The sequence below is a fragment of the Quercus suber genome, unplaced genomic scaffold (genome assembly GCF_002906115.3).
Source record: "Quercus suber isolate HL8 unplaced genomic scaffold, Cork oak 2.0 scaffold_69, whole genome shotgun sequence".
In the NCBI taxonomy this organism is placed as follows: Eukaryota; Viridiplantae; Streptophyta; class Magnoliopsida; order Fagales; family Fagaceae; genus Quercus; species Quercus suber.
Genome location: NW_027069534.1, coordinates 1,527,746 through 1,542,752, shown reverse-complemented (window position 1 = coordinate 1,542,752; position 15,007 = coordinate 1,527,746). Strand labels below are relative to the sequence as shown.

Genomic DNA, 15,007 nt, shown 5'->3' with positions numbered 1-15,007 from the left:
GAGAAGACATTGCTCGAGGAATGTGGCTGAGGAATTACAGTACCTGAGAATATGCCCCTAGCTGAGCACATTCCTCAAGGTATGTTATTAATCATGAGGAGTAACTGTAGTGGCAATGTCAGAAGGGGACAGTAGGGGCCTGTACATTAATTGCTAAAGTGACCTGTTTAAACAATGAACTAGACACATATTCCCACTATGATTCTAAAAAGAGGGGTAGAACACTTGACAAAGCAGACCCCATCATTACAAGCCCATTATTTACACTAATATAAATAGGGAAAGACTCCAGGGAAAAGGGGGTTTAGAAAAATTAGAGAGAGATAGATAAAAAGAGTCCCACAAAGAACATTAATTTCTCCATTGTTGCATGTGTAAGCCGAAGGAGCAAAGCCACCTTAGATGATCCAATTTCTTAGCTTGCATGTGTGTTTTAAACATTATTCCTACTCCACCATCTTGTTTCAAGATTCTTTCTCTTTGGACCTCCCATTGTGAATTATCATTTTTCATTCCCATATATATATATATATATATATATATATATAGATTATGACTTGCTTCAGGCACAATCCCATTTGGCTTGACCCCCAAAGTAATATTTGTAATTTCTAATTGAAGTTTGATTCTACTTGAAAATTAACTATTATAGATTACTTCACAAAGTTTGACTATTACTTAGCTAGTATATACGTGACTTCTTGTTGAAGTTTGATTATGATCGACCATTCAATATTGTCATAGCTTTTTAGCAAAGTCTATAATACTGATTATTACTTATCTACTTTCAAAATTTCAATAATGACTTTGGAATTATTGGGTATTGTCAGCATTATGTTCACCAACATCTCATTTGTGATGTTTATGAATAGCTTGAGTTTAGGAAAAGGTTTATTTAATAGATAAGTCAAGTTCAAGCCTAAATTTGCCAAGTATAATAATGTTATCATGACGGTGGCGGCTCTAGAATTTTTTTTAGCAAGGTTAATAATGGAGTTAGGAATTTGTCATAAAGGACCGGGTTAATATAATTTTATATATATATATACAACTTCATATTGTATATATACAATAATCTAAAATAGTATTCTAAATACAATTTAGTATACAATACAACTATATTATACAATAGTCTAAAAAAATTATTAATAATTTAAGATCAGTGAGACAACAACTATTGAATTCATGAACAAAATTTGCTATTTGCTAGATATCAAGTCCATGCTAATTTGACTCATTGAGACCAATTTTAAGGCAATGGCCTTTAACATGGGTTTTTTTTTTTTTTTTTTTTTTAAAAAAATATATATATACAAATAAAATGACAAGTAACTCACCCACTTCTTAAGTAGCGGAAGAATGTCTGTTATTCAAATTAATTCAACAACATCAATTTGGTCCATTCAGTACAATGGAGGAACGACTAACACTACTAATCTAGGCGGTCTAAAAATACTCCTTTTGAACCGAATGATTAACAAGCAATGCCAATATCATGAATCTAGTTACTTGCTTAAAACTAAATGAGACTCGAGATATCATTCGGTAAGGGAAGGGTTTTTAAACCCTTGTTTGCTGAAGGGCAAACAACCTTGCCAGCATATTGGTTGAAGGCCAACATTGATACCTCAGTGGACAAAATAATCACACCAATGGCCATTTTATAGCTAACAAACTTAATGTGATCAACATGTTGATCAATCAAAACAAATCTTTATATATAATAAAAAAAGATAGCTAATTGGAGTATTTAAAGTTGTATAAAAAACATATCACTCCCAAACTAGAGAGTGACACAATGCGAAACGAAACTAAGAATGTGTTTAGATACCGCTTATTTTGTTGAAAACTAAAAACATTGTAACTAAATAATTTTTAAATGCGTGAATAGTACTATAAATTTCATTTTTAATAAAAGTTTTGTTAAAAAAAGTTTGTGGCACTAGAAAGCCACCACAGCTACAAAACGTGCTTTTCCAAAAAAAAAAAAAAAAAACGCAGACACAGCAAAAATAATCAGCATCCAAGGATGGATAATACTCCTAAGTCATCCTCTGAGCAGCTTCCTTTACTAGAAGTCTTTCCTTCGCCTGGTTTTGGCTTGTGATTTTGATCCCATGATCCCACCGCCCCACTTCTTTCAGTACTCGTCATACTTGCCATTAAAGTTAGCCTGAAACAGCAAATAGAATCGATTATAGATTATATATTAGCAAGACTACTGTGTAATCAAAGATGAACGAAATTTGCAATTTGAATCTACCTTGATTGCAATTTGTTTATCTGTATCTATGCATGTTTGATTTGTTTAAAAATAAACAAATCAAACATGCATAGATACAGATAAACAAGTAGTACATGAACAAATCCTGCAGCATAATAAAATAACTTACAAAGAAAAAATCAGCCAAACTTATAATCCCAAACCACTTAATCAAAATCATGTGTTGCCACTTGCCATAAACCCATAGCACCAACAAAAAAAAACCCCTATCATCTACCCCCACTCAAAAGCCATTATTCCACTATTTCTCTCATCTGTGCTCCCTAAAGTCGTCTCATGCCTCACAGGTCATAGGGAAATTTTATTAGGGATCGTGAGAAAAATCACCCAGAATAGCAAATATTGTTCAGTTAAAAAAAAAAAAAAAATCTTACTAGAAATCAATACCATCCACTATCAAAAAGATTATATACTGCACTTGACGCTTGTACCACGTGGGATTGGGTGTAGACGTGCACAAAAGTGAAGTTGCGTTTTTCATGAATTTTGTTTTTCCTAGGATAAAGGGAAGGTGCTGCGAAACAAGGGCTTCTACATTCTCTCTTAACAGTTAATCATCTATTTTCCGATGGTGGTCAAAATTAAATGAACTGATATGTATTGTACTTTAAAACAAGACAATACAAGAAAATGTAAATTAAGCAACTGCCTATGTGAGATAACCGGGTCTTTACCAAAGTTTTTGTCCAGGGTCTTAGTGAACTGGTTCAATGCTAGTGGGACTAGACATGCCAACATGGGTAAGAATTTTTTGACCCGACCTGAAAAACACCTAACCCAAACCCAAATTTTTTTACCCGAAGCAAAAACAAATTGACCTGTGACCCGATCCAATTTTTTTACAGGTCAACCCGACCTGACACAGATAACCCGTGACCCAACCTGTTAAAAAAATTTGCTAAAAAAATATTTAGACTACGTCATGATACTAGGTGCATAAAGCACAAAGTACCAAAACTAATAGTCAATATATTATAGATATAAAATTATAAACAAGTAAAACTATTGTCAAGACATGAAATGAGAGAATGACTATTTGAGCTTCATCACAACTAATAAAAGCTAAAAGTTTCACAGACATGACATGAGAGAATGAGACAAGACTGTCAAGATAATCATTAAAAAAAAAAATCTCATTCAATACTAGTTGTAGTCCAAAGCCAAAGACACAATGCACAAACTTTAAAGTTGAAACGTGACAAACCAAAGCACAAAGGGCCGGCCCAAAGCTTCCTCAGTTTAGTTCCTCTACTCTTGTCTCTTGCGCCTCTACCCTTCTTTTCACACTTTCACACATTCCACACTTTTTTAGTTTCACACAAATCAGTCAAAGCTTGGGCCCCTACCTCTACACTTTCAGCTTTCCGCCTCTACACTACTCTTTTCTCTCTATGCGACTGTGCCTCTACTCTTTTCTTTTATCTTCTTTTTTAAGTTGTTTCAGTCCTTAAATCTTCAGACCAACGTTGACTAGATTGAGATTGAGGTGTAATTCTTATAAAATATTTACTTATTCTTCTTTACTTAATATATTATGTTTATTTTTAAATGTTTTTTTGTTCAGTTTATATTTCTAAGTAATCTAACTTTAATATTATTTTAAATGCAACAGAAACATATGCACTTAAGAAAACCGATAAATTGCTACTTTGCTAGCTTATATGTTTTGTTTGTTTTAATATCTATCTCTTTTTGAAGATATAAACTTGTAATTATATACATTTTGACAGTGAATTATTAACATTGAAGATTTTTTCTATTATAAATTTATGACTATAAATAATTTTTGTCATAATTGACGAATTCACCGCCTAGTAGTTGCACTAGGTGGAGCATTCCCCAATCTCTGTGATCTGGTGAATGAAAAAATGTAGCCCAGTTTTGAATTCTGAACCTTTACTAACCGATGGCTTAAACTGTCAAAATTTGAAAGATATTAACAAGTGACATAAAGTGCAATTCATTTACTTAATTGATTTTTTATTCTCTCTAAACAAATTGTCATTAATTTGTTTTTGTAATTGAAAAAAAAAAAAAAAAAAAACTTGTCTTAAGAATATGGGTCAACCCAATTCGACCCGACATGCAACCTGATTCACCAATTTAAAAATGATCTGTTTTAACCCAAAACTCAATTGACCAACTCAAACCCGACCCAACCCGCTTGTTTTGCCATGTCTAGGGGGACCTTCAAGCGCTGCTTAAGAATACGCGTCTTCCTCTGGAGACAAACAACCGCTGGCCACTTCACAAATCGGTGCAGATCTCTCTTTGGAGGCAAAGCACCACCAATACCAAACTGCTTAGGACGCTTCTCAAATAAGGGTTCAAAACCTTCTCCTATAAACAAGATCAAAACCAACATGCAAAAGGTGAGAACGGACACCAATCCGCAAAATATAGCAAATAAATTACTCTAACTCAAAGAAGGAACAACTAATAAAAGATACATACAGTCTTCTTCTTAGCAGGTGCGGCAGCAACTTTTCCACCACTTTTTGGGCCCTGCATATAATAATACCACCAACGTTAACATCAAACACCGAACAATATAGCCATTGGAATAATCAGGCACCTGAATATCACCATTACTGGAATTAACAAATGGCAGTTCAACTAAACTAAAATTGGTCCTTGGAGTTTTTTTTAAATTGTTTTTCTTTTCTGTTCTTTTTCTCTACTGAATGAACATAAAATATAAAATCAACGTCTTCTTGCGGCACAATAAATCATAACACAAGGTGCCAACGAGGTCTAGCTCATATTTTTCTATTGATAAGTTACATACAACATTTGAATAGATTTGCATTTAAGACCCATTACATGGGTATTTAACTATTTATCTTACTAATCCAAATAACAACAATTAACACACACAGAGTGGCAATTTGGTTGAGATAATGTCATGGTTTCAAGAAATTGCTCTGATAACATTATTTTCAGAGAGTCCATAACTGAATCACTAGTCAGCCATACAAAAAAAAAATATATATATATATATATACAAACATCTCCACTACTTTTCCATTGAATTAAAAAACGCACTGTTTTGTTTCCAGAGAAACATCCTCAATATTATTCATATCAACTACAGTACGAGGAACAAAAAAACAAGTGTACAAATCGAAAAGAACAGATGTAGATCCGAAAACATAGATGTTGAATTAGAGAGAGTTTTTATCATTTCTGATAACTCTTGAGGAAAACCAAGTATAACACAAACCCTTGGCTGCTGCTGCTCAGGAAATAGGTAGAGAAGAAACAATGTGGTTTTTATATAAAGTGGGGACTGATTGGTAATATCAACGTCTCCGTTGCCTCTTTTCATCATTTTCCAAGCTCCATTAATAAACCCCCGGGTCGACCCGTACTAACTAAGTTGGGCTTTGGGCTTAACCACAGCTTGGCCCAGTTTTAGTGATATGGGCCAACTGATATTATTTTCTTCATTTTATATTCACACTTTTTTTTTTTAAGATAACACTCTTTTTCTCCTCTTTTTTTTTTTTACACTCTTTTTCTCCTTGATGATTCTGATGCCATTGTAATATTTGGAATATTATAAACTACATCTTGAGTTCCTAATTCTGTGCTCGTAAGTGGATAAGACATTTTTTTTTTTTGGTAAACGGGATGCATTGTATAAAACTAAGGAACAAAGTCTGAGCAAAGACGCTCACGGTACACACCAATTTCGTCGAAATACAAAGAAAGACGGACATCACATGGGGGGGATAAGAAAGTCCTACAAGCTTCCTATTAAGCTCCACCAATTCTAGTCATCTTGTCTGCACATTGGTTGCCTTCTCTATAAGAGTGCAACATCTTTACTCTGGGGATCTTTTCAATTAGCTTCCTACAACCAGTTATGAGTAGAGAGTGAGCTCTATTGGCATTGTGCTGGCCTGAGAGCTATCCTAAGACAACTTTTGAATCCATTTCAACTTCAACCGCTAGAAGATTCAAGTTAATGCAGGTCTGTAGCCCATCTCTAACGGCTCAAAACTCTGCTTCAACACTACTGGCTATACCAATCACTCTAGTGAATCCAGTTACCCACTATCCATTGTGATCTCTGACTACACCTTCTCCCCTTGCAATACCAGGATTCCCAATAACCAAGCCATCTGTGTTAAGTCTGTGCTAGTTTTCTTCAAGTTTGGCCCATCTAACCATAATAGGACTTTGGTTTGTTTTGACCTTACTTTTGCCAGCAACATAGAAGTAGTTAAGGGCCACATTGTTCACCTCCACAGCAAACCTGGGATTAGGTTCAAATTTTTTGAAGATTCTTTTATTTCTATGATTCCAAAGGCCCCATGTCCCAAAAGCAAAGAAGTTGTTCCAAGGAATGGAGTTTTCCTCGGCATTTTAACTAGGATGCAAATTTTCTTTCAGCCAAAGGCAGAGGTCATTCTCAAAAAACCTCCCATCACATATCGAGTTCCCTAAACCCATCCAAAAGCTTTTTCCAAACTCGCAATCCCAGAGCACATGAATGATTGTCTCGCTTCCTCTGTTACAAAAACCACAGGTGTTGTCCTCCGTGATGCCTCTTTTCACCAGCAAGTCTTTAACTGGGAGGCTATGCAGAAAGCATTTCCACACAAAAACATTGGATTTTTGGGAGAGTGTCAGTTTTCCAAACACATTGACCTACAAATCCATAGGCTGGGTCCCTACTTCCTTTCCGCGAGCCTGTAGGCAGATTTCCCTTCAAACTCTCCTGAGGGTGATAACCCCGAGTTGAGGGTATCTTTGAGATTAGTTGTTTGGGGGTAGGAACAACTCTGATGTGGAGAAGGATCTCTGAGGGGAACACAAAGGAGCAAAGATTGATATTCCACCTTTCTTCGTGCACTATATCACTTATTCTCAACTTGTTCTCATCCCTAAGCAAAGGCCCCGAGATAAGGGACCGAAGCTCTCCTTCTATCAACCACTTGTCATGCCAGGAACTAAGCCCACTATTGGACCCCACATTTCACTTTGTTCCTTGCTCAAAGATATGCTTTCCTCTCTTGATACCAGCCCATGTTCTAGAGCAACATCTATTAGGATTTGCATTCTTAAGCCTCAAGACCTTGGCCCAAAGTTGGTCTATTTTTGTATTCACACGCCAATTCAGCTTTGCTAGAAGGGCTAAATTTTTTTGCTTGCCCGCAGTTAAGCCGAGACCCCTTTCTTTCCTAGGCCTTGTTATCTTATCCTAGCTGACTGTGTGCAGTTTTCTCTTGTCTTCAGTTGACCCCCATATGAAATTTCTACTCACTCAGTCTATTGCTTCATTGGTTTTCCCCGGGAGCATCGTCCCCTGCATAACATAAGCAAGGATGGCTGCTAGGACTGACTAAGTCAGCACCACTCTTCCAGCAAAGGATAGAAGGTGGGCCTTCCAGCAGGCCAACTTCCTCTGGACTCGTTCAATAACGAAATCAAAATCATGCTTTGACGAACCAGGTTGCTTTAAAGGGAACCCCAAGTATTTTCTAAGGTTTGGTGTGGAGTGGAGCTCAAGGCAGGAACATAAGTCTGCCATTTTCTCAGCAGGAACATTAGGCGAGAAATATACCCTTGAATTGCTAAGGCTCACTTTCTCCCTGCATAATCATAAAACACATCCAAGGCGTCTCTCATACTTTGGCAATTCTTTAGGTCTACTTTCCCAAACAACACAAGGTCATCAGCAAAAAACAAATGCAAGAAAGCTTGTCCCCCTTGTGAGGCTTTTATTGGATTTCACAACTTCGAGTCACACTTGTCCTTAATGAGGAACCCTAGAACCTCCATGCACATGATAAATTTGTAGGGTGACAGAGGATCACCTTGTCTAATCCCTCTAGTAGGTCTAAACTCCTCCAACGCTCCACCATCAAACAACATAGCAATACTAGAAGAAGTGATACAACTCATTATAACATTAAGCAGAAAGTTAGGAACCTTGAAGAGAGCTAAGGTATCCTGAAAAAAAAACTCTATTCAAGTCTATCATAAGCTTTCTCTAGATCAATTTTTATTGCCATTTGACTTGAGCTTCCTTTTTTTGTGCTTATTGAGTGAAGGAGCTCTTGAACAATAACTACATTATCATTACCCTTTTGTCCTGAAACAAACACATTTTGCATGAGGGACACCAAATCAACAAGGTACGGTCTTCTGACCTTTGAGATGGCCTTGTAGACAGTGTTGTAGAGACTGATAGGTCTGTAACTGCTCAAACAATCAACACCAAGTCACTTAGAAATAAGAGTAATGAGAGTTTTATTGAGGGTTTCAGGCATTTTTCCACTATGAAAAACATCATGAATTGCCTCAATAACAGATCTGCTCACTAGAAGCTGGAATCTTTGTAAGAACCCCGCATGAAGTCCATCTAGCCCTGGCACCTTGAAGCGCTTTAGAAACCATATGGCATTCTTAATTTCTTGGTCAATGACTAGTTCTGATAGGTGAGCACAATCTTCATCAATGAGACAAACTGGCTAGTTAGGGATCTGCCATGTTCTCCTGAAACTAGACACCTTATCCGTAGAGTAGAGAGCAATAAAACATTCTCTTATATGCTCTGCTACATCAGTTTCATTGCCAATCCAATCCCCATTACCATCCCAAAGGCTGACAATCTTGTTTCTTCTTCTTCGAGCAATTATGGATGTGTGATAAAATGAGGTATTTCGATCTTCGTTGACCAGCACCTTAATCCTGGACTTCATAATTCAGAACTCTTCTTCGATTCTAATAACTTCAACATATTCTCTCCTCAGGTCCTTCTCCAAGTCAATCAGAGAATGGGAGGGTCTATTACTAATAGCTACTTGGATGCCACTTAGCCTGGTTGTAATTTTTTTTTTTCTTTCTGACAAAGATATTGCCAAACACTTCCTTGTTCCAGGTCTTGGCCTTAACGATAAAGGAATTCACAGCTGTGTCAAGAGAAGCTAAATCTCCCCAGCTCTCTCTCACTAGCTGGAGAAAATCAGGATGAGAGAGCCATCTCGGTTGAAATCGAAATGGTCTAGGGAGCCTGGTTGGGGAGCTCCTATCCAACTCTATCAGAATTGGGCAATGGTCAGAGTTTAGCCTTGTAAGATGACTGCCATTTACTTTAGGGTATAAGACTATCCAACTGGGATTACAGAAGCTCCTAACCTTTCTTGAATAAGTTCAGCCACTCCTCTCATGTTGGACCAAGTGTATTTGGCTACACTAAACCCGATATCCATCATATCACAAGCATCTAGGCATTCTTGGAATCTCAAGGCTATTCTAGTGTTAACAAGACGACCCCCAACTTTTTCATTACTCAACAAGACCTCATTAAAATCCCCCATCATGATGCAAGGTAGATTAGGTTTGAGGCTATTGTCTCAGGGTTTCCCCAAAGGACAATTCGTTCATGGAACCTAGGGCTCGCATACATAGCAGAAAGAAGCCATGTAAGGTTAGAGCTACTAACCTTGATAATGGCATGAATTTTTTGCTTCGTTGTTGCAATGGGCTCCACTTTCACCACTGCTGAGTTCCATAAGAGCCAGATGCCCCTTGTGTAGCCTATGGAATTCGTATGCACAACTCCATCAAAATGGAATTTATTTGTGATTTCCTTCGCTCTATATCCATCGACTCTCATCTCTGTGACAACAAGGATATTTGGATTACTATCCTTCATCATATCCATGATTATTTTGCAAAAGTTTGGGCTAGGAGCCCCTCTGCAATTCCAGACCATAATTTTCATCAATAAAGACTAAAGGTTGGTAAAAACTTAAAACTTAGGGTCCGAACCCCCTGCTCTTCCACTATTCACCCTATCTTTTCCAAGACTGGGCTGAGTACTGCTTCCCTATGCATTAGCACTATGAAGGGTTCTAGGACTTTCATCCCTTTCACAAAGAATCTTCGCATCAATTTGGAGCTTTCCGTTGGCGACCATAACTGAATTTGCTCCCTCGTTTGGATACTTCCATTCCTTTTTCTTTCCATCAGTCTCTCTCCCATGGTCCTAGTCCCGATTCTCTTTGCCATTGAGGCCAATCCAATTTTGGTTGAGCGTGGAAGCACTCGGAATAATATTTTCCCTGTGTGGATACCTTTCTTGGCTAAGGTGAGCTTGATCATTAGAGGAAGGTGTCATGGATTTGGTCATTATTGTCACCCAGGGGGGGGGGGAGGGGGGGTTAATCTCCATTCGTTGGTGGGTTCGAGGCACATGCCTACTCCTTCTCCATTGGGTTCATCCTCCGAGGAGATTAGGCTAGGGGCCAACTTTTTACAATTGGGGACTTAGAGTACCTGTTTTGTTGAGGAATTTGGGTGATGGAAATTTTTCTTAGGCTAGGAAGGCTTGTTGAGTGTTGTTAGTGTCACTCTGGGCCTTTGGGTTGTTGATTATTATGTTTACTTTTCAATTACCAAGTCTTGAAAGTTGGAACCATTGCGCTTTTTGTTTCTGGGAGCTCTGTGAATTTGGCTGTGATCTGCTTTATGTCAGGACACACAAAAATTGTGCCTAGTCTTTATTACAAAACATTTCTCTATTTTTTTTTGGCCTTACAAGTAGACGAAATTGCTTGTGCTATGCAATTGTCCATGCAATAATAATAAATGGTTGAGATTAAAGTTAGAAAAAGAAACTTTTAATCTTAGCCGTTTATTAATATTGCATAAGGTACAGTACCAATCCTAGGTAGGTAACTCTGGGTAGTGGGTACAATTTCGAGTAGAGGGAGAGTGCTTGCGAAAATGGCAAATGTCAGACTAGAGGCAGGTCGAAATGTTGTGCTAAGCCTAGAGGGTCTTTATTACGCATTTATTACCTCTGAGGTGTAGAGAAAAGAGGAGTTGGACTTCAAACCTAATACCATTGCTTGTAGGGTCCACGAAAGATATGAAAATTGTGATAATTCTAATTGTCACTTCCTTCAGTGTTGGAGTGCCCCTGTGTGCGTGGGTGAGGCTTAAGCAAAGTGTAATTTTTATAATTTACTTTATTTTTATAACTTTTCTGTAATTTCTAATTTATGATTTTTTTTTCGATCATTGGTCTTGAAATATAAAATTGGCAAAAATCTAAATGGACCCTTTAACTTTCAGTTTTTTTCATTTCAGTACTCTAACTTTCAGTTTTGTCTTTTTACTTCTCTAATTTTCAATTTTTGTCAATGCAGGATTCCGTTAGTGCTTAGTTAGGGGATGCTGTTAACATTGCGGAAACGACGCCGTTTTGCCTTTTAAAAAAAAAAATAAAAATATATATATATATATATATGGTAATTAAAATATAAAAAAAAAACATTTAAGGGGAACGACATCCTTAACTGTGTAAATTTGGGGATAATTGGTCAGTTTGAGAGAGAGAGAGTGTGTGTGTGTGTGTGTGTGTGAGTTGAGAAAGAGACCAAGATGAAGGTGATTTGCAGAGATAGAGAGATTAAGACTGAGATGGACTAATTTGAAGAGATAGATTGAGACTGAGAAGGTGACCGATTTGCAGAGATAGAGATGGAGTGCGAATACCTTGAGAGATAGAGTGAAGAAGACGTAGAGTTGGAGAAGAGCACTAAGAAAGCAAACACGGTAGAGCAAATTAGAGGCGAGACCAGCCCAGTTGGCTGGAGTGTGGGAGAGAAGGGTAGGCAGAGCTCGTATAAGGACAAGCTCACTGGGTCCATACCTGGTGCATATGCTCAAGTTTTTGACTTTGCTGTCAACCTAGAAGCAAATGCTGACTCTGATGATGACATGCCCAAGCTGGTGGAAGGAAGGGTTGCGGCCAAATTTTCAAAGACCACCAAGTTAAGAATTAGAAAGAGATGGGTGAATGCACTTATTATTAAGGATAAGACATATATTTGATTACTTTTTGTCATGAAATTTTGCAACTGTTATAATTTTTAGAGACAATTAATAAAATCCTCATCCACTTTTTGTGAAAGTATTATTTATTTATTTATTTATTTTTATGTAGCAACATATTAAAAGAGAGCAAGCTTAATAGCAGTAGGGAGAAATTACAAGAAAGATATTCTCTTTGTATGGAATGAAATGGCACAAGACTGAGACTCGCTAAAAGCTTAAAACCTAGATAGCTTGGTTAGCAAAAGCAAAATAAACTACTACTTCTTCTTTGTTGAACCATTGCGCTTGGGATTGCAACACATACAAATGCTATTAACCACCAAGGGCAACTACAAAGGTTGGTAGTAGCAACAATAACAGAGTTGGGATGTAAGCATGTAATTTGTGAAGGAGATGCTTTGAATGTAATTCTCCCCTTGCTTTATTTGGTGTCCTCTCCTCAATGGTCAATTCAATATATTATTAATGACACCAAACTAATTTTGATTTTTTTTTTTCGTAATGTAGCAAGCCTAGTCTCATATGGACACGTGTAATAAATTAGTACCAAATAATAACAAACTTGCTCACTAAGTGAAAGGATTAGTTATAGCATTTGTACTTACATACACACACGCTTTTTTGGGGGGGGGGGGGTGGGGAAGAGAGGTGGTGCATGTTATGGTTGCTTGCTAATCGCTTATAGCATTTCCATCCGGAAATGCCATCCTATTCTCTTTTGCCATCCCAAAAAACTACTTTATCAATTATATAATACCATTTTACAATATACCTAACATCTCAACTTTTATTTTTACCTTCAATATATTAAAATAATATAAATTACAGAATAAAATAATATAAAAAAAAAATCTCTCTTTTTGCTCTCTTCGCTCTTCATCTCTGTTCTCCTTCTCTATGTTTTTCTCTCTTTCTTATCCACCCACTACCAACCCAAACCGATGAACATCACCTCGGACCAAAACACAACTTAACTACACCCATGAATATCACCCACGACCACCAAAAATCACGACCACCACATTAGTCACAAACCCACCACCACCAGGAAAAAACATGCCAAAACACAACTTAACCACACCCATGAATATCACCAATGGCCGCCAAAAATCACCACCACCACCACCAGGAAATAAAAAATAAAAATAAAAAGCCACGACCATAACCATACCCATACCCATACCCATACCCACGGCCAAAACCCATCACTGAGAGAGCCACAACTCATAAACCAATCCAACCACACCCACACTCATTAAACCCACCACCACCATGGCAAGCCCCCACCACCAACCTCTCTTTCTCCCTCAACCTCTAGCACCGGCCACAACATATTAAAAAAAAAAAAAAACATCATAGCAAACCCATCAATAAAACCCACGCCACCACGATCGGAGCAAAACATCAAAGCCACATCGAACCCAAAACATTGGAGCAAAACATCGAAGCCACACACACATCACACATCACAGCACGATCTTCGATCTTCGTTGATCCAAACCCACGCCACCACGATTGTCGATCCACGTTGCTAGGCGTTGCTGGGTGAGACGCGGCCTGGGCTTGGCGTTGCTGGGCGATGGTGGCCAACGGTGGCTTGAGGGAGAGCAAAGGGAGAGGGAGAAATCTGAGAGAGAGAGAGAGAGAGACGTGTGAGACAGAGTTGAGAGAGTGGGAGAGTTAGGGAGACAGTCGAGTGAGAAAAAAAAAATTTGTTTTACAATTGAGTTATAGTGCGATTCTACATTTAGAATCACACTGTAACACAATTGCAATTTTTTTTGCAATAGTCTACATTTACAAGTCTGGATGCAGTGGAGTTTTTTGGCATTTATGCTAAATTGAACCAACATATGGCATATACCATTTCCAATATGAATGCTCTTAGATGTTGGTGGAGAATGAGAGATAACATCAAATAGCTTGGAAGCTTTAAATTGTTTTGATTCTTCTTTTTCTTTTTTACCAGTTTCCAATTTTTTTATTGCCTGTTGTTTCCCTCGTCCACACCTTCCCCTTTTATAATGGGATGGAGTAAGGTTTTGAATTACGCTTTGTTTGTTTTGCTGGAAAACCTTTTGTAAAGATAGTTTTTCACATTTTCCAGTGTTTGGTAGTACAAAAAAAACCCTGGTCAATGGAAAATTATCTTTGGTCAATGGAAAACTCTAATAAAAATAAGGCTTATTTTTTATAGGTTGTTTTCCAAAATTTTTTTTTTTTGGAAAACAATCTCTCTCTCACGTGTTGCATCTCCTATAAATATTATCTTCGTCTATGGCCGTGGGAAACATAATTTTTTAGCGCTTTCTCTCTCTCATGGTAAGTTTTCTCACTTTTCCTCTCTTTCCTTTGCTTTTTCTCTCCTCACACCCTCACTGTCACTAACTCTGGTCTCTCCTCTTCCCATGGATCTCTCTTTCTCTTTAACTGTCTCTCTTCTCTCTTTTCTCCACGTTTCTCTTCCCCTCTATAACACAATTCTCTGATTAGATTCTTTTTTTCCCTTCATTGATCGGTCAATAGCTTCGACTTGCAAAGGAGAATACATTTGTAGTGGTAATTATTTCATTCCTCTCTACCAAAATCCCAATTCTTTGCTTTGAATTTCAAGCTCAATTTTCTTCTTTCTCTAAGAAATTTTCGGTTTGATGGATTCTAGGTAGAAGTTACTTCTTTTTTTGTACATAAAGTGCAAAAAAATAAAAAAAATAAAAATAAAAAGAAGAAGAAGAAGAAAGAATGAATGAAGTAAAAGATGAAAATTTTAAACATAGTACCTATATTACTCTAAATTGCTTTTACATGGGACAATCTTTACCGTGGACTAATAATATTGTTATACAATGAATGATAATTGTTTAG

At 37.3% G+C, this 15,007-nt stretch overlaps 1 long non-coding RNA gene across 1 annotated transcript; it reads right to left on the bottom strand.

The window, feature by feature from the left end:
* Positions 1-4,216: 4,216 nt before the first annotated feature.
* Positions 4,217-5,585, bottom strand: LOC136067385 (uncharacterized). Its single transcript, XR_010628853.1, has 2 exons — positions 4,739-5,585; positions 4,217-4,624 (listed from the first exon to the last, which is right to left on the bottom strand). It is a non-coding gene; the product is annotated as an uncharacterized LOC136067385 (long non-coding RNA).
* Positions 5,586-15,007: the final 9,422 nt, after the last annotated feature.